The sequence below is a fragment of the Cyprinodon tularosa genome, unplaced genomic scaffold (assembly GCF_016077235.1).
Source record: "Cyprinodon tularosa strain WSP-4 unplaced genomic scaffold, ASM1607723v1 ctg351, whole genome shotgun sequence".
In the NCBI taxonomy this organism is placed as follows: Eukaryota; Metazoa; Chordata; class Actinopteri; order Cyprinodontiformes; family Cyprinodontidae; genus Cyprinodon; species Cyprinodon tularosa.
In genome coordinates, this window is record NW_024039065.1 from 707,145 (window position 1) to 724,044 (window position 16,900).

The 16,900-nt window shown below is 39.4% G+C and overlaps 1 protein-coding gene across 1 annotated transcript in view; it reads left to right on the forward strand.

The window, feature by feature from the left end:
• Positions 1 to 6,961, forward strand: part of pdzd2 (PDZ domain containing 2) — a 90,235-nt gene extending 83,274 nt beyond the window's left edge. The window contains exons 21-23 of the transcript XR_005281661.1: positions 1,787 to 1,904; positions 3,875 to 3,982; positions 5,930 to 6,961. The gene's annotated coding sequence lies outside the window, so the exon portion shown is untranslated. The remainder of the gene's footprint in view (positions 1 to 1,786; positions 1,905 to 3,874; positions 3,983 to 5,929) is intronic.
• Positions 6,962 to 16,900: the final 9,939 nt, after the last annotated feature.

The following is a 16,900-nucleotide window of genomic DNA, read 5'->3' on the forward strand; positions in this document are numbered from 1 at the left end:
TTTGCTCGATAGCCACGCTAACGCTAGTTTCATCGGCTGAAGCCGCCATGTTCTTTAGACTGAACTGTCGCGCTTCTCGTTGCGTCACACCTCAACCCGCCTCAAAGCCAACGCTGATTGGACGTTCGTTTGGTGAAAGGCTCCAAATTTTCTTCAACGGAGAGTCTCCAGACTGATCTGCAAGTGAAACCTTGAAAGCTTGCGAGATCAGCATGGTCTCACGAGGCTACATAAAATATGCATGGAAAACAGTAATATCTTTTATAAAGCCATCTGGGAGGAAGGCAGGAAAATGGGCTGTTTTACCGCAAATAGAAAGGCCTACTGCCTTCAAAATAAAAGCACCATAAACCTTTTTTGAAGTCATTCAATATGAATCTGACATGGGTGAATCAGGAACATTAGGTGCAAAAACACAAAAAAAAATACTATGTACATAAAAAGGATATCTGAATGGTGTTAGGTAGAACAAAGTATCCATCCGTTTTCTGACACACTTAATCCCAAGTGGGGTGGTGAGGGGTGCTGGTGCCTTTCTCCAGCTGTCTACGGGTGAGAGGCGGGTCCAGCCTGGACAGGTCTGCAGTCCTTCGCAGGGCAACACTGAGACAAACAACCATCCACACACACTCACACCTAAGTGGACTTTAGAGAAGCCAGTTAACCTAACAGTCATGTTTTTGGACTGCGGGAGGAAGCCGGAGTACCCAGAGAGAACCCACGCAACCTTCTTGCTGCAAGGCAGCAGTGCTACCCACTGCTCACTGAGCAGCCTAGTATAACAAAGTGATCTGGGTAATTTACTGGTTTCCAGACCTCTCCTTTCTAGCATCTAGTGAAATTATTTCAGGAAATCTTCCTGAGCCTCTGGTGTCAAGTGTTCGTTCACAAATATTCACAAGCACAGACCTGTTAGATAGTTGTCGATTTGTAAGAATGTGGACGGACACCAGAACCAGGTGAGAAGAACTGACTCAGGAGCTGAGCTGGCCATCATTTTTATTATCACTGTTGGACCTCTGCAGTTTCATCCTGCATCTTCAACAAAGTGGACCAGCTGTGGTCATCTGCTGGATGCATAATGGATGATGTGCAGATATCGTCTGACCACAAAACACTGGGAAACGGTTAAGAGAAGCCTAAATTAGTGGTAAATATCACAGGAGAGAGATCACTTTAAAGGAATAGTACACCCAAAACATGATTAGCCTTCATTTTCTACTCACCCCCATGCTGAACAACACTCTGGAGTACTTTTTTGATATCTCAAATGCATCTGGAGATCTGGGAGGCTTCTTGCTGTCTGCTGACATTCAAATAATGGAGGTCTATGGCACCCGAGGCAGAAAGGTCCATAAAAGTCCACAAAAAACATGTCAATATTCCTCCATACTGCTTGTCCAATGTATTCCAAGTGTCCTGAGTGGGTAGCGTCCATAATTTACTCGAAACGAAGTCTCAGTAGGGATGAAATAGAACTTCATTTCTAACTTTCATCTATGATTTGATTTTTTTCCATGTGTGGATTGCATGGATTGTTACTGACATCTGGTGAAAATATCATGTCCATAGCGCCACTGGAAATATATACAGAGAAAAATGTTCAATACTTATTTCACCTGCTGTATATAGCTATATAGAAAGAGCAAAATAAAACCTGACTATTAACTAGTGAGGAAAAACACAGAAGGTCAATGTTTGCAGACATTTGTTGGAAGAGTATCCAACTGTTTGAAACAGAGGTCATGTGGCTGTTCCTGTAAATTTCTTGAATGTGTTTCTGCAGATTAAAGGAGTTGGTAGAAAGTCCTTTAAGTCAGTGTAAGCTGCAAACCCTGCTGACCTCCCAGATGGCTCGGTCCTTTGTGATGAGTCTGCTGGAGTGGACCGAGGCGCGCTCACAGGTAACCCTCCCTTAAAGAGCAATTTATCGCCGTATTTATGGGAGAATTGTCCTGCCATAATGCAGGAGCACATCATTTCAATTTGAGAAAAGAATTTCATCTTCTTGCACTCAAAACTTATAATGCTCACACTCAAAACAAAGTATTTCAAGATAATAATTTAATATGTCGGTTCTTTGCTTTTGTACATAACAAACCACTAATTGTTTAAAATTACTTACTTCAGAATTGTTTGGGTTATCATTAAAAGCTGAACTTTGGTGAATCGAGCCACAAAACTACTGTAAATAGCAGTTTCAGCTGACGCCGTTATAAGTGGCGTAGTAGCACAGGCACACTCAGTGGGGTTAAACAAGCATACCCTTTCTGAGGCTGTCTTTCTATTGGCTGGAAAGGTTGCTAGGCGACGATCCTACTGCAATCCGAGAGAGAGCAAAAAAAATCCGCAACCAGAGCCTACGGGTTTGCGAGCATATCTGAGACTCGAGCAGAGCGCGGTTTGTGCGCGAAGAGAAGAAGGCGAGCGAGAGGAGAAAATATCTGTGCAAGAAGCATTAAATCTGAGAGAAGAAACAAAGATTTGAGAGAGAAGAGAAAATATTTGAGAGAGAGCGCATGTTTTGAGTGTGAGCATTATAAGTTTTGAGTGCAAGAAGATGAAATTCTTTTCTCAAATTGAAATGATGTGCTCTTGCATTATGGCAGGATAATTCTCCCATATGTATTCCTCAAGATGGGACCCAGAGAGGCCCAGAACAAAAATGGAGTCTGATCCCTTGCAGAAAAGTTAAAAACAATCCTCAGGACTTTTTTTTTTCCAAGTTTGAAGACGTTTCGCTTCCCACCCAGGAAGCTTTTTCAATTCAAAATGTCAGAAATAGCGTTGAGTTTGAGGCTTTATAGACCAAAATCAAAGCCTTGTTTTGGCTTAGAAAACTGAACCAGACGAACAGGTCCCCTTTGGAATGGGGGTCGTTTGGTTTCTTTAGGCTGTAATATACTATTTCTGACATTTTTAAGATGAAAAAGCTTCCTGGATGGGAAGCGAAACGTCTTCAAACTTGGAAACAAAGTCCAGTGGATTGTTTTTTAACTTTTTTGGAATGACTCTGACCTGGATGACTGAGAATCCTCGCCAGCATTCTGATCCCTTAGCCCTCCAAGAGCAGAATATATCAAATGCTCAAAACAATATAGCATTAGACTAGATACCAGGTGGCTGCTATTAGCTTCTTGTTATCTAACTTTACACTACAGTAAAACATATGAAATGAACAAAAATTCATCAAAAACCAACCTTTATTTTTTTGCTGGAAACTCTTCCTTCACTTTGCCAGACCTGTAAGCTTTGTGGATCTCCATTTGAAGAGCTGAGACATCTTGGAAGGTCAAGATGTCTCAGCAACCGGCCAATCAGCTGGCAGCTTCTTAGTACATTTACATATCGGCGAGTTTCAAAATGACTACAGAACAGAGAAGAAAGATAATCCAAGCTACGCTGAAGCTGCCAATGGATGTTGGATTTTTGGGGAAGTAAACACTAGTGTGTGACGAATCCATAACATATCAGACTGAATGGCTGCTGCTGCAGCAGACGACCACATCAGGGGGCCCACTATGAGCCCATTGGTGCCGTTACAGCCAACCGTGTCTAACCCATTATGACCAGAGTGTAAACACAAAGCTGTAAACATCTCAGACTGCTTGTTTTTCTATTCTCCTTCTGTACTTGCATTGCTGCTGTTCACCAAATAGGTGGCGCTAGAATGAATCTGACACTTTGATCCAGTCTGGTTTTAACCGGATGTCCTAATGAAGTGGCCAGTGAGTTTAATTCAAGATAAACAATTGAAAACGATCAAAATAAGTCAAACTGTTTCAACTGATGTATGCTCCTCATATTGACTCATCCATATTTAAGCTTTTCTCTATTTTTTTTTCCTAATTGATTCTTGATGTTAAATTTTCAGGTCGTCAACAACAACCACGCTGTGCTTGTTGTCCTGAATAAGGAAGAAGGTGCAGGACTGGGCTTTAGTGTTGCCGGCGGTGCCGACGATGAGCAGAAACAAATAACTGTAAGTTCTCAGTAGTGTTAATTTTAGCAGCCATTTTCAAATTTAGTTTCAGTTTTAGTCCAGTTTCAGCATCGCTTGTTAGTTTTTATCACATTTAGTCGACATCATCTTTTTATTTAGTCTAGTTTTAGTCGACTATAAGTCAGAACATTTTAGTCTTTATTTTAGTCCAAGCTCATCGGACCCAGGATGGCGGTTCGCTCGCGTTACTGTACATTTCCAGCTGCAGGATCTCCCTCTGAAAGACATGAAAAACTCTTAATGTCAACTCATACACTCAGGATAAAAAAATGTGGTTTTGATTTAATTATTGTCATGGTTAACAGTCTATTTAAGATAAATCTATAGTGTAATTGAAGCATTTATTATATTAATTACCTTTTTTATTTATTACTGAAAGTTTGCAATGAAGATCCATTTCCTTCCTTGCTGTAACTGCGGCACAGCGCTGCGTTCTTTAGAGAATCAGCTAAAACTGTAAGCAAGTGGAGCTGGAGGTGAATTAGAGCTTTCTGCTGGAGAACTGCAGCAAACATTGCCTTCCTGGCTCCCAATAACAACCTTCCATGCTCCTCGTATCCCATCGGTGGGGTGAATGCAGACTGAACCGCAAGGGGAAGCGACACACATGACCACAATAAGCTGCAGGTTTAAGGAAAAAAACCTAGAATCAGGGTTCAGTTCGTGCATAGGTGATAAAAAGTTGGATTTCTCAGTTTAACATGTCACTGCTGGAAGTTACCATTAGGCAAATCTTGCCTAGGGCCCCAAGTTCCTGGGGGGCCTCATAAATCTCCTTTTACATATATATTGTTAATGCAGCTATTACTTATTTGTCACATTAATTACGTTTGTGATAAAAATCCTTTCACTGAAATACCATCAGAAGGCTTATAATATTAAGTGTGTCTCATCCCCCCCCTTCAGTGTCCTCCATATTGGATCAGTCCATTTGCTGCACATGTGCAGAAAGGTCCAAACAAACAGCAGCAAACCATTTGAAAACAGACTGCATGAAGACGAGCAGAGAAGAGAAGAAGATTGAGTATTTATTAACCATATTGATGTCCAAAATTTAAGTTTTGAGCTTTGTTTGTATTTGCTACTGATGATCAGAAATCAATTATTTAGCTGTTGTTTTTTTTCTCATGTTGAAGTGGAAAACATCAGGCTTTTTGTTGTCCTTTCTAACAGAGAAGTGAAAATGCAGATGGGCTCGTTTTTATTTCAAGCTATTATTTCATCCAAATGAAAAATGGAGAACAGATAAGCAGATCAGGGCTTGTCTACAGTGAAAAGAAGGACTGGGTTATTTACTTTTGCCGTCACCTTTTTGGAAACAGGAAGGAGCAATCAGCTGAGAACGGGCTTAGTGAGGGACAAAAGATAAAACAAATGACAGATGTCTATTCTATTAAAATGTCTGCGTCTGTATAATGGGTCTGTTTTATGTGTTGTTTTCTTAATTCAGAGGCCCCATGCCTGTCTTTGACATGGGCCCCAAATTTCCTAAATCCGCCCCTGGCTGGAAGCCACAGGGAGAATTTTTTTTTGGAACTAAAGAAAACGAGGAACATCCAACACTCAGGTCACCAATCGACGCTGACATGGCAGATAATATGATAAATAAAATCACTAAAGGCTTCTGCATCATAAAGTCCTTCATGATGTAAAATAAAAAGCAAACACTTTCACTTTTATTTTTTAGCAAATAATCCAACATTAACAACAAAACTACAATATCAAAACAAAACAAAACAAAACAACAATTTACCAAAAATAAAGGAACAGGCTGAAGCAAAGCTTATTATTGCCTACCCTAAACATGCTTTGTTTAGCAAAGATTTTTATTACTCTAGTATGAAAGATGGTTCACTTTGTTCATATTTCCTCTGCTGTCTGCAGAAGAACCTTAAACTGAGCTCTGTTCCTTTCTGCTATGTCCAGGTCCACCGGGTCTTCGCCAAGGGAGCAGCTAGCCTCGAGGGAACCATTCAAAGCGGTGACGCCATTTTATCCATAAACGGAGCGAGTCTGGAGGGTAGAACCCATGTGGAAGCTGTGTCCTGCCTCCATCAGACCAGGTTCTCCAAGCAGGCTGTAGTCGTCATATCGAGGAACGAAGACAGCGAGCTGAAGATCCAGTCCACTCCAAGAACCTGAGTCCGACAGAAAATAAGTGTGGAAGCTCGGGCTTGATCCAGTTCTGTTGATTTGCGGTTCTGAAGCTTCGTCTCGTCCTTGTTGATGTGGTCGAGTCCAGTCTGGAGGATGAGGAGGAGAAAACGTGTGAGAATCATGGACAAAAGAAAAAACTATGACTGGATCCATCAGTGCCGGCAGGCCGCCCTGATGGACCGGACCGGTACCTGCTGGATGCTGCTGTTAGAGCTCTGCAGAACTTTCAACATGAGCTGCAGCTTCCTAAGCTAACGGAAGACGGCGCCTCCATCTTCCCTTAAAACAGGCCGATCATTTACCGCCAGTCATGCTGGTTTGGACTCAGAAACAATCATAGGTTCTGCTGCAGCGGAGATAAAGGGAATCAGAAAGCATCTCAGGTTTAACCAAAACGTTTAAAAATTTTTTAAAGGAGCCTCAGTTAGAAAAATGTTTAACTTTAACCATGACATAATAACAATAAAGCTTTAATTCTCGAGTCTAGAGTCAGGATGCTGCAAATATGGGAACTCTACCAAAATAATCTGCTTCTCTGATGGTTTGAGGAACCAATAATTTATTTATTATCTGTTTGAGGATCCTGCAGCGTTTTAGGACTATTTTAACAGTTTTTATCAAATAAAAAAAGCTGTTCAGTAATTTACTGCAAAAACATATTAATCTAAATAAGTCATTCTTTCTTAAAATAAGTGCATTTTTTTGTTTTGTTGAATTGAGTGCCAATGGAACAAGACAGTTTACATTTAAAATGAGAAAAAACGTTTGCATTGCCTTATTTTGTGGGGAATGTTGGCATACTCTGGAAAAATTTATTTTTCTTAAAATAAGTGCATTTTGTCTTGAATTGAGGAGGTAAAAGAGATATTTTGCAAATGGAACAAGACAATTTACACTTAAAATAAGAAAACACAATTACATTGTCTTATTTGAAGTGTGTATTATCTAATTATCTTATTTTAAGAGTAAAAATATTCATTCCATTGACAAACTATGTAATTTACCTACTCAAATTAAGAATAGATACACTTAATTTAAAAAGTTTTACTTCTTTCTAGATTGTTTTTCCAGTGTAGTGGTTAGAGCAGTACGCTTGTGCTCTGCACTGGAAAAAAATCAACATCTAAATAAGCCATCTTTTCTTAAAATAAGTGCATTTTGTCTTGAATTGAGGAGGTAAAACAGACATTTTGTCAATGGAACGAGACAATTTACACTTAAAATAAGAAAACACAATTGCATTGTCTTATTTGAAGTGCATATTATCTAATTATCTTATTTTAAGAGAAAAAATACTCATCCCATTGGCAAACTATCTCATTTACCTACTCAAATTAAGGGTAAATACACTTAATTTAAGACATTTTTACTTATTTCTAGATCATTTTTCCAGTGTGACAAGGTTGCAAAACCCTTAACCCCACACTGCTCCCCAGGCGCCGCACAATGGCAGCCCACTGCTCCCTAAGGGGATGGATTAAAATCCAGAGTTAATTTCCCCATTGTGCTACAATAAAGGGATTTAGATCCATTTCAAGTGTATATTATCTAATTATCTTATTTTAAGAGTAAAAGAACTCATTCCATTTGCAAATCATCTTATTTACCTGCTCAAATTAAGGGTGATTACACTTAATTTAAGAAACGTTGATTTATTTGTAGATTGTTTTTGCAGTGTGGAGCCACTTGGGTTCGATGTAAAAGCTTTGAATGACAGCTTGGTGCTCATTGGTTGGCTGTTTTCTCTGCTGCTGACATCAAACGCCCTGAACTTTTCAGAGCTTTGCTTTTCTTATTGTTTTCCTTTTTGTGTTTCGAAATCTTTTTGCAGAATTGGTTTGACATGTTTCTGTTGTTTTTCTTTTTTTTGCACAATTAAAACAATTCAGAAATGAATTAAACATGTTTTGTCATTTTATATTTAATTATTTGGGTATAGGTTGGTATCACCAACAACATCCCTGACCCAGCTTCCCACAGGTTTTAGATGTTTCTCAGTATATCAAGCCTGTTACCGAAAGCACTTGGGTTTGTAACTAAACTTATTTATTAAGGTAAGGAGTCAGGAGGATACAGGTATACATTCTTCATCTACTGATGACTTGCAACCCACACACACATCCGAGGAGTACATCATATCTGTGGCCATCTGGTGGCAGGAGGTAAAACTGCAACTCTAACTAATCATCACATCCTCCCTTTTCTAGAGATGAAAACACATAAACTATTTTACCAGCAATCTCTATACTTATTATAAGCAGTTTGTATCTCTATATTATTATGTTCTTGGGTGAGTCACATATATGACTATGAACTTATTTTTCTTCTTCCTTTCAACTTTACATTACTTCAGAAACAACATAAAGCATAACTCAAACTTCAATGAAAAGGATGCAGCTCATAGTCCTTTTGATTCAGCCTGTCAGGTGCTTTGACAGGGTGTGATGATCTTCTCAACGCTGGTAAGTCAGATCTTGGAAGTAAGATCTTGGACTCACTTCCTCAAGAACTGTTGCTTTCTTGCTCCAGGTGCTGGAATCGTGTATTCTTACTGTGTCATGCCTAGCCAGAGGTACTAAGCTCTTTGTTGACTTGTCATAATTTGCTTTTTGTCTCCTTTGAAGATGTTTTTGTTTCACTTCCTTTTGTTTCAGTTCAGAGGTGTATGGAAGTGGGGTGCGTAGTCTGCGTCCCATAAGAATTTCTGCAGGGGACAGGCCATGCTCAAGAGGTGAAGCTCGATAACTCAGCAGAGCCAAGTATGGATCTGAATGACTTTCTTGCGCTTTCTTAAGCAGCTGCTTGACAAAGTGCACACCTTTCTCAGCCTTTCCGTTTGATTGAGCATACAGGGGACTAGAAGTCACATGACCAAATCATATTCTTGTGCAAGATCCAGAACCTCTTTGCAGCTATAGGATGGGCCGTGGTCCCTGGACACAACTTGAGGAATCCCATGCCTGATGGATTTCATGTGCTTAATCACACAGGCCGCTGACATGTTGGGAGCGGTGCAATCTCTGGATAGTTTGATAGGTAGTCGATTACAAGCAGGTAATTCTTTCTATCAAAGTAGAACAAATCAGTCCCAACTTTTTGCCAGGACTCTTCAGTATTTTGGTGATTACCATTGGCTCTTTTGGTTGCTTGGCTTGATGTTTTAGACATATGGCAAATCTTGACTATCCTCGCGAGACCATCCTGATCTCGCAAGCTTTCAAGGTTTCACTCGCAGATCAGTCTGGCTACTTTCTGTTAAAGAAAATTTGGAGCCGTTCACCAAACGAACGTCCAATCAGCGTTGGCTTTGAGGCGGGTTGAGGTGAGACGCAACGAGAAGCGCGACAGTTCAGTCTAAAGAACATGGCGGCTTCAGCCGATGAAACTAGCGTTAGCGTGGCTATCGAGCAAGTTTTACAGAAATCGGAATTACAGAGTATTTCATCACTGAAAGAAGAGCAAAACACTGCTCTGGAGGCTTTTCTCAGAGGAAAAGATGTTTTTGCTCTTCTCCCGATTGGTTTCGGTGAGAGTAGCCTGGCTTGTGGTTGTGTTTTCCTCGTCGCTCTGTTAGTACGTCATATGCTTCGTTGATCTGATTGGTTTATTTGGCCCGTCTATCACCAACATAGGCCAATCAGCTAACCAGTATTTTCGCCCCTTCCCAAAATTACTTCAACGGAAGGTTTCCAGATGGATATGCGGAGCAAATCCATCTGGTGGAGTCAGGTTACATCTTGACACCATTCTGTCTATATCAGCATTTATGCCTGGCCATAGATTGAGGTTCTCGCCCTTCTCTTGAACTTTTCCATGCCTAGATGTCCTTCATGTAATCATTTTAGCATGTCTGGTCTCAAAGACTGAAGAATGACTACTCTATTCTATCCTTGGAGATATTTCTATGGTGCTTGTTTGAGGACATTATTTGGCTGATAAAAACGGTCTTACCGTGATATTTGTTGTGACAATGCAACAAGCGAGGATTTTAATAAGCCAAGGTCCAAACAGAGTTATGATGGAGAAACAACGTCCTGTGATTCCCTCAGACAGAGGCATCTGAAAGAAAGGAGGATGACCGTACAATATTGAACACCTAAGGCCCGCCTGGAGAAGAACCCCTTACCAGAAAGTATGAAGATAGATTTGTTTCTTTATTATTCAATCAAAAAAAATGTTGCTTCAATAAAAAATATATTTTCAATTTTAAAAAAAACTTCACTTCAATGAAAAAAAAAGTATTTGAATGCAAAAACATATTTGAGACTCAAGAAAATACATTTGAAGACTGCTTTTCTTTGATTGAAAATGTTTTATTTGATAGAAGTGCAGTCTTTTTTGTTTAAAGCAACTTTTTTAATTGAAGTAACATTGTTTTTTGATTGGACCATATAATGGGTAGGACATTTGTGTCTTTATTATTCAATCAAAATAGAAGTTGCTTTGAACAAACAAACAAACAAACAACAGAATCAATAAAAAAGTGAATTCAATGAAAAGATAAATGTTTTCAATGATAGAAAATAGTTTTTGAATGCAATTAAAATATTTCAGACTCAAAAAATTTAATTTGAACACTTTTTTTATTGTTGAAAATGTTCTCTTTGTTGGAAGGATCTATTTTTTGTTTGGGCGATACATGGGTAGGACATTTGTGTCTTAATCATTCAATTCCCAAAAAGTTGTTTCAATAAAAGAAAAAAAAAAAAAAACATTCATGGGGTCATTTTTATTTTATTTATTTTATTTTTTTTTTGCATTTGCAGTTTTTTCTTTGATATTTATTTATTTATTTTTTTTTTGATTGAAACAACTTTTTGGGAAATGAATGATTAAGACACAGTTTGGCCCCAATTTCCTGGGGGCCCCAGGAGTAATACAGTTATTCCTTATTTGTGCACATTAATTATGTTTTGGATAAAAATCCTCTCACTAAAATACCATCAGAATGCTTATAATATTAAGGGTTTATTGTCCACCACATTGAATCAGTCTATTTGCTTTACATGTTAAGAAAGGTCCAAACAGACAGCAGGAAACCATTTGAAAACTAACGGTGTGATGAGCAGTGTTGCTAACTTTTGAATTTTAGCAACTTTTCAGAACACTTTTATTTCAAAAAATCACCTAGCGCAAAATTTAGCGTCTTTTTCCTGCTACTGGAGACTTTGGCAACAACATCTAGAAGCAGCAAACTCTGCTCTCCAGAGCAAGTACAGGTGCTGGTCATAAAATTAGAATATCATGAAAAAGTAGATTGATTTCAGTAATTCCATTTAAAAAGTGAAACTTGTATATTATATTCATACATTACATACAAACTCATATATTTCAGATGTTTATTTTGTTTAATTTTGATGATTACAAATGACAACAAATGAAAATCTCAAATTCATCATATCAGAAAATTAGAATATTACTGAAGACCAATAAAAACAAAGGATTTATAGAAATGTTGGCCAACTGAAAAGTATGAACATGAAAAGTATGAGCATGTACAGCACTCAGTATTTAGTTGGGCCTCCTTTGGCCTGTATTACTGCAGCAATGCGGCGTGGCATGGAGTCGATCAGTCTGTGGCACTGCTCAGGTGTTATGATAGCCCAGGTTGCTCTAATAGTGGCTTTTAGCTCTTCTGAATTGTTGGGTCTGGTGTATTGCATCTTCTTCTTCACAATACCCCATAGATTTTCTATGGGGTTAAGGTCAGGAGAGTTTGCTGGCCAATTAAGAACAGGGATACCATGGTCCTTCAACCAGGTACTGGTAGCTTTGGCACTGTGTGCAGGTGCCAAGTCCTGTTGGAAAATGAAATCTGCATCTCCAAAAAGTTGGTCAGCTGCAGGAAGCATGAAGTGCTCTAAAACTTCCTGGTATGTGGCTGCGTTGACCCTGGACCTCAGAAAACACAATGGACCAACACCAGCAGATGACATGGCACCCCAAACCATCACTGACTGTGGAAACTTTACACTGGACTTCAAGCAACGTGGATGAAGTGCCTCTCTTCTTTTCCTCCAGACTCTGGGACCTTGATTTCCAAAGGAAATGCAAAATTTACTTTCATCAGAGAACATGACTTTGGACCACTCACCAGCAGTCCAGTCCTGTTTCTCTTTAGCCCAGGCAAGACGCTTCTGACGCTGTCTGTGGTTCAAGAGTGGCTTGACACAAGGAATGCGACAGCAGAAACCCATGTCTTTCATACGTCTGTGTGTGGTGGTTCTTGAAGCACTCACTCCAGCTGCAGTCCACTCTTTGTGAATCTCCCCCACATTTTTGAATGGGTTTTGTTTCACAATCCTCTCCAGGGTGCGGTTATCTCTCTTGCTTGTACACTTTTTTCGACCACATCTTTTCCTTCCCTTCGCCTCTCTATTAATGTGCTTGGACACTGAGCTCTGTGAACAGCCAGCCTCTTTAGCGATGACCTTTTGTGTCTTGCCCTCCTTGTGCAAGGTGTCGATGGTCGTCTTTTGGACAACTGTCAAGTCAGCAGTCTTCCCCATGATTGTGTAGCCTATAGAACTAGACTGAAAGACCATTTAAAGGCTTTTGCAGGTGGTTTGAGTTAATTAGCTGATTAGAGTGTGGCACCAGGGGCCATCAATTTTGAACCTTTTCACAATATTCTAATTTTCTGATATGATGAATTTGAGATTTTCATTTGTTGTCATTTGTAATCATCAAAATTAAACAAAATAAACATCTGAAATATATGAGTTTGTATGTAATGTATGAATATAATATACAAGTTTCACTTTTTAAATGGAATTACTGAAATCAATCTACTTTTTCATGATATTCTAATTTTATGACCAGCACCTGTAGATTGGTAACCCCGCCTCCTGCTCTCCTCTATCTTGTCTGCTGTCATGATTCATGCAGCTATTATTTCATCCAAATGAAAAATGGAGAACAGATAAGCAGATCATGGCTTGTCTACAGTGAAAAGAAGGACTGGGTTATTTACTTTGGCCTTTTTGGAAACACAGGAAGGAGCAATCAGCTAAGTGAGCTTAGTGCTTGGAAAAATCTTTCATTCCTTTAGAGACAGCATGAAAAGTCAGCTGAGTACAAAATAGAGAGGAAAACAAGAAGAAAAGGGGCAAGAAGAGAGGGACACAACCTAGAACAGATAATGGATGTCTATTCTATTAACATTTCTCTATCTGGAGAATGGGTCTGTTTTATGTGTTGTCTTCTCAATTCAGAGGGCCCCCTGCCTGTCTTTGCCTAGGGCCCAAATCAGAGTCCTGCAACGGGTTGGGTACCCGCGGGTCCCCGACGGGTCACCCGCTAAAATGCTCTTTTGCGGTTGAAAAATACATAAATAAAAATAAACGGGTCGGGCGGATATTTTTTTTGTGCGGGCGGGTAGTTGGTGATTTTTTTTTATGCGTGTGTGTTGTTATGGACATCAGAAATGTTATATTAATCAGGCACTGGGGTCACCCTTGTTGTAGCTTAAAGCCCTGCCGGCAGTGTGGGCTTCCCTCCAAAAAGGCCACAGTCAGTGCATACACGTCCGCTGCAGTGTTAATGGCGCTGTTCTGCAGTGCAGCGTACTATAGCCTATTACTTGATGTGTTAACGGGTCGGGTTGCGGGTTAAATATCAACGGTTTGGGTCGGGTTCGGATTTGAATTGAAGATATCCGCGGGTGACGGGTCGGGTTCGGTAGTCATCCTAACAGGTTCGGGTGGGTGAGGGTTGGTAAAACTCGACCCGTGCAAGACTCTACCCCAAATTTCCTAAAGCCGCCCCTGCTTTAATGGAACCAAGTATTAGTTTCAGTCTGTGAGGAAGATACTATGTCTACACCTAAGGCTAGTGTTAGAACTTTCATTTTTGATAAAGCTTATAGTTAAAGACAGAGTGATATTTTCTTAGCTGCTGAGTAAAAAAGGATGTTAGGTGAAAGTAGAGCATTGAATTCCCAACCTAGAGGAGGAGAATTTCAGTGCGGCTAGACGTTTCTCCTGAGCTCTGCCTCTCTTATAACTCACCCAAAATCGACAGTTAACCTGAGGTGTTTCTGCATTCCTGCTGCCTGGCTGTGTGTTTCCTGGACGGGGCCGCCTGTGGACTGATTAGCAGTTGCCTTTTGCATCTCTGCTTCTGTCTCCTTTAACCCCAGTCGGCCTCAGCAGATGACCGCTCACACTGAGCCTGGTTCTGCTGGAGGTTTCTTCCTGTTCAAAGGGAGTTTTTCTCTCCACTGTTGCTAAATGCATGCTCAGTTCGAGGGACTGTTGAAGAGTCGATGACAAAATGCAAGCGGAAATTATCGCCTCAGGTGGAGCGTGTCTTGAAAGTCATTGAGTCGATGCAATCAGCTGGTTTTACTTGACAGAAACTTTGAATCAATCTGACTGTATTGTGTCTGATGTGAATATTCACTATAGAAAAAAACTGAATTGAATTATATCCAGAAAATCCTTCACATAAAAACAGAAACAGGCTGGTAGACGTTTACGTTTACGCTTTAAACATTTCATGCTGATAAAAGCATCTCTGTGATGAATTCCTGGGTGTGATGATCCACACAGTCTGACCTCTAACAGACAGGAACAGCAGCGGATCTACAGGAGCTGCCATGTTTTACGGACCTGAAACATTTTTGTTTGCTCCGACCGTCTTTGATCGACACATGTTAAGGTGAAAACTTTTCACTGTGAAGAATGTCAGTGATGATGTTAAAAAAGATGTGAAGCACTACGCCAATAATTCAAAGGTTAAATCATGCTTCCTGGGCATTTAATGGCATATAATAGAGTTTTTATGACGTCATCAAGTAGCAGTGGGGCTCACAACAGTCCTAAAACCAATATTATGCTTTAGTCCCTGGAAATGTACGTATATATCCCAGACCAGTTAACCCTGCATCCCAGTCTCTGAACCAAATCCCGATTAATTCTTTCCCATCTTTGCTCAGCTCATCTACACTGATTAACAAACACAGTTTGTAGGAATTCAGCTGAGAAATATATGTCCAAATAACCATGAGTTATGGTAGCAGAAAAGTATAAAACTGAGGGAGTCAAAGAACCAGAACCTGGACGTCAAAAAGCTTCCCAGTGATGCATGTGGTGGGAATCTATGAAGGTAGATTTGTTTCTTTATTATTCAATAAAAAAAAAAAAGGTTTCTTTAATAAAAAAAATATATTTTCAATAAAAAAAAATCTTCACTTCAATGAAAAACAAACTTTTCAATCAAAGAAAAAAAGTTTTTGAATGCAAAAATATCTTTAAGACTCAAAAAAAATTGATGTGAACACTGCTTTTCTTTGATTGAAAATGTTTTATTTGATAGAAGTGCAGCCTTTTTTGTTTCTTTTTTTAATTGAAGTAACATTGTTTTTTGAGTGGACCATATAAAGGGTAGGACATCTGTGTCTTTATTAATTAATAAAAAAAGAAGTTGCTTCAAACAAACAACAGAATCAATCAATAAAAGTAAGTTCAATTAAAAGATCAACGTTTTCAATCATAGAAAATATTTTTTGAATGCAAATAAAATATCTGAGACTCCAAAAATTGCATTTGAACACTTTTTTTTAATGTTGAACATGTTCTCTTTGGTTGAAGGGATCTATTTTATGTTTGGGTAGGACATTTGTGTCTTAATCATTCAATTCCCAAATCTACCTTCATAGGAATCAGGCTCTTTATTTTTAATAAATTAATCCTTAATAGTTGTACTTAAAAGAGTATAAGTTCCTGCAAAACAATAACAGCAGAGGTCACCACAGATTTTCAGAGACATTCATTTTGGGTTTATTGTTTGACAGGAGATAAAGGTTCTCCTCTCAGAGGCACATGATCTGCTGCAGGAAGCGACCAGCAGATGTCAGTAAGACTAAACATTCCCAGCACCAGTGGCCCCGAGGGGCCTCAGACAACAGGCAGTGTTTAACTTTACTCAAGCACAGCATCTTTGACGTTATTTGAAGGAGAAATTAGACTGACCTTTGATTGACTGCTGCTGGAAACAGAAGGACGCATTTTAAAGTTGAAGCTGTTAAGTTAAATGATGCAGGGATGGCGACCAAACACCAAATAGTCCATGACTTGGCAGCTGAGACTCTGCTGGGAGTGAACACCAGAAAACAGTCAAACAAAAAGACCTTTTTTTTTTTAAAGCAGAGTTCTATGTTCTAATTTTTGCGGCTGTTCTGCTCGTTGATCCTCGCAAAATGTACTGAGATGGATCCTGAATCTCAACTGTCGCACCTCTGCTCAGATCGACAGGAGATCAATGGATTCCACTCTGTTATTGCTCTTTTATCACATTTTCTGTTCAATATATTTAAGATGTTTTTGCTTGTTTTGTCTTCTTGAATTCGTCAAACTTTTACAGCATCAGAGGGAAAAACTAAAATCAGAAAAACACAATTAAAAACAGACAGTTGGTCTTTAATTCTTCATTGCATTGGGTTTTTAAACTGTTTTCCTGGATTAGTACATGATCAGCGTGCTGATAATCCCAGAAAAGAGGCAGAATGATCCCATCTTATCACATATTTGTCTGCGCTATCTTACAACCGAATGACGTCCTTTCATACAGAAAGATGCACCTTCTCTAAATAAGTCATCCAATGTCGTAACAAAGACTTCCCTCCAGCTCCTGACAATAATTTGCCATCTGATCATATTCAGGTTTTGACTGAGGGAAATGGGACAGCGCCTTCCATCCACCAGAACATGGCGTGACGGCCAGAATTAAAACAGCTCT